At 48.3% G+C, this 3,837-nt stretch overlaps 1 long non-coding RNA gene across 1 annotated transcript; it reads left to right on the plus strand.

Annotated features, from left to right (window-relative positions):
• Positions 1 to 241: 241 nt before the first annotated feature.
• On the plus strand, positions 242 to 2,858 carry LOC129383278 (uncharacterized). The gene is made up of 3 exons (XR_008611152.1): positions 242 to 336; positions 419 to 667; positions 2,283 to 2,858. It is a non-coding gene; the product is annotated as an uncharacterized lncRNA (long non-coding RNA).
• Positions 2,859 to 3,837: the final 979 nt, after the last annotated feature.

Consider the following 3,837-nt stretch of genomic DNA (forward strand, 5'->3'; position numbering starts at 1 on the left):
CTCTTGCGAGCGAGAGGTTTTCCGAGAGAGTCCTGCCCCGGAAGGCAAGACCCCTGCGCCCACCAGCCCGGAGGTCGATGGGGCTCCCTGAGGGATTTGGCTGCGCTGGCCGTTGCGAGCGCTGGAAGGGGTCTCGGAGGTTGGGGCAGCTTCGGCTGCGCCCACCTTCGGGGTCGACGGCCCCGTCTGCTGGGTTGGCGGAGCAGCGCTAGCGGCAACCGCCGCGGGGGCAGATGGCGTAACTGCCGACTCACTGCCTGTGAGTCGGACAGCCGCCGGAGGCCGTTGTGACGCTGCCCCCTTACGCGCCACTTCGGCAAAGCTGCTCTTAGGCAGGTATGACACCCGCCTACGTGCCTCTGTGAAAGATATGTTTTCTTTGACTTTGATTGTAACAATCTCCTTTTCTCTTTTCCAGGACGGGCATGAGCGCGAATATGCAGGATGCTCGCCATCACAGTTGACACAATGTGGAGTTTTCTGGCATGTTTCGGAAGAATGTTCATTGTCACTGCACTTGGCACATGTCAGGCGGCCTCGACAGTTCTGTGAACTGTGGCCGAACCTTTGGCACTTAAAGCATCTGAGAGGATTGGGAACGTATGGCCGAACACGAAGTTTGATATAACCAGCCTCGACGGACTCGGGGAGGACACTTGAACCGAAAGTGAGTATCAGGTGTTTCGTATTTATCTCTTTACCGTCTCGCCTGATCTTAATTCGCTTAACATTTATGACATTCTGTTCACTGAAGCCCTCCAAGAGTTCAGCTTCAGTGAGCTCTAGCATGTCATCGTCCGAGACAACGCCGCGGGTGGTGTTCATGGTTCGGTGCGGAGTAACTGTAATTTGGGTCTCCCCAAATGAGACAAGTTTCGGCAGTTTCTCGTACTGCTTCTTATCGTGGAGCTCCAAGAGAAGATCACCACTTGTCATTCTCGACGCCTTATATCCTGTTCCAAAAACTTCAGTTAAAGACTTAGAAACAAGGAACGGTGAAATGTTACGCACTAGTTCGTCTGGGTTTTCTGAGTGGATCACATGATATCTAGGAAAGCTCTGGACTTGTCGTCCGAAAAACTGAAAGAGATCTTCGGTGCGCCCTCGTTTGTGAGGGCGATCAGGGAGTTTAGGAAAAGCGATTTCCATGAGTACAGTAGTGTTTTCGGCCGCGATGCCGACCACCCACCATGGAGCCCAACAGGGGGACGTGACAGGAGTTCCTGCTAGAGAAACCCTGCCAACGCCAGCCGTACATCGCTGCTATAACCAAATACAGCATAACCAAGGCTGGCTAGCTACACAAGGTTAACCCTTGCCGCCGGGAGACTGGGAAGTTAGCAGAAGTGAAGAGAAGACAGGAAAGATGAAAAAGGCGAGAGAGAAAGACGAAGATTGGAGAGGAGGTTAGGAAAAGGCGACTGCCGATTTCCCCCGGGTGGGTCAGTCCGGGGGTGCCGTCTATGTGAAGCCGAGGCCGAAGAGGTGTGTTGCCTCCGCCGGGGGGCCTTAAAGGTCCAAACACCCGGCATTGGCTCAACCCCCAGGATCCCCTTTTCCCCGGACACGGCTAAGCCGCGCACGGCTACACGCGGGAGGGTCCAACCCTCGTGTGCTCGGGTACGTGGTGTCGCAACACACCAAACACCTGCTGACGCAGACGCCCCTGCGGGGAGTAGTAGACTGTGTTATTCCCTATATTATAGGGTTATTCCGTATCACCACTTCGTAAGTTTGCTTGACTAATGGGTTACTGTATAATTTTAAAGAAAAGTTTCTCCGAGATGTTCACTCCTGATGTCCTCAGCCGCTTCAAGTCCAACTTACCAATTTGGACTAAATAGAGAAAGGCGAATTTATGTACGCTACGCCAACAGGCTAAAGAACGCGTGCATGAATGCCACTCAGCTTAAGGGATAACAGCTCTCGATCAAGAATTATTTGCCTTATATTTGCAAATTGAGTCACACTTATGGCGGCACTTGCCTCAAGCATCAATTACCGCATTTCACGATTCGCCATTCTTTTAGCGCTTTTTTGGCACCAGTGGCACTATTTGCGCATCGTGGTTTGATCAACATTTCTCTAGGGGAAAGCGATGCTGAAGGCCACGCCAACATAAGCAGAGCAATGTTTAGCAGCTTGTTTTATTCATTTGTTTGTATGTGCATGTGCAGCCCTGCTGCCTGCAGCACTAATTTCAAGTGCCCTAGCATTGACTGTACGACTGTTGCCGAGCATTTTATCACCAGATATTTATTTTCATTCTTGCTCTGTTGCAGTTTTCATCAATAACGATTCGTGCAACATCTATGTGTACCGAAAGGACTTACTCCACAAACACTTCCTTCTCCATAAATCGTCTACATTTCAAGCACTTGAACGATAACAAGCACTACATTGAAACTGTTACTAAATAGATTCCCTAAATATGGCATACGCTATAGAAGAGTCAGGGATAGCGCGTATTCCAGATGGACTACAACAAGAAGAGGAACCGCAATTGTACTTTTTTATTTTTAACGTACAGGTCATACGTTTTTAAACAGGGATAAGGTGCTTCAGTAAGGCTGGACAAAGTTTTGATAGGAGAACCTTAGTCAAAGGCGGCCTTGTCATTCTCGCCAGATTAGTTATAACATACGTTACCCGCGGTCCTGGTCAGTGGCGTCTGGCTGTACAGAGAGCGAGAGACTGAAGAGGATATAAGCGCTGTCGCTTGGCATCACTAGGCGTGGTGCCATGACAGATATGACACGAGGTCGAGTGGAGGAACACGGTAAAAAAGACGAGGGAGTTAAGAAGCCTTCAGAGTTCTCTGTTTGTAGAATTGCCATAAATTTGTTGATGACATGGAATTCTTCATATTTATTTCTCAGAGCGAACGAAACTGGTAACTATAGTATACAAAGATCTAATTAATTTAGTGATTGATGTCACCTATGAAATCGTTCTAGCCATGCCATCTACATGCTCCGCTGTAACAACCAGTGACATTGTCCACGTCGCCCGACTCAAGCCCTACAACTCTCCACGCGCTTTGGATATTTAACAGCACCATGACGGTGCTTTTGCCGCCGGGGGGGGGGGGGGGGGGGGTATTACGATATCATCGAGCGATGCTGAAGAAACGAGCCGCCGCGAATGACGATGAAGTTGGTCAGTGCGCTTGGCGCGAGCGAGTGTCGGCCTGGCATGCCTGGCTCCAGTGTAAATAGCGTGTAAATAGCCTCTTGTGTCTGTGTCTTTCCACACGCAACAATATCCTCAGATTTTCAGATTTTTTGACGCTTCAATTTCGTTTTTATGAAGGCACATGTGCTCATTTTCACTGCGTTTTATGTGTTCTACACTGCTGGTCTTGCATTCCTCTTTTATAATATGGTTATTCATTCAATGACGAAACATGTTGCTGAATCGCACTTCGACAATTATTCCTTTTACTTTAGAAACGAGTGCACTGCATTTTTGTGTATATGATTCACCTCTAGCTTCAACGTGTTTAGGGAAAGGATAACAGAAATAGAACTCCATCTATAGCGAAATTAGTGTAGCAATACATCATGTTGCAGATGCACTATAATCAGTGGTTGCACCAAAATTTTTCATTTCACTGTGGTAAATTTGAAACACTACTCTTCTTAATGAGTTTTGAAACATCAAAACCATGACTGCGGTAAACTTCTGTTACCAGATCCCTAAGGCGCGAGCTTCAGCACGTTTATCCGAACAAACAATTGCGATGAAGAGGTTTCAGGCTTCCCAGCCAAGCTTATGCAAAAATTGTGTGGCATTTTCGGTAAAGATTTGTTGGCCTTGCAGGGTTACGCTGCACCC

Source organism: Dermacentor andersoni, chromosome 8 (genome assembly GCF_023375885.2).
Source record: "Dermacentor andersoni chromosome 8, qqDerAnde1_hic_scaffold, whole genome shotgun sequence".
Lineage (NCBI taxonomy): Eukaryota > Metazoa > Arthropoda > Arachnida > Ixodida > Ixodidae > Dermacentor > Dermacentor andersoni.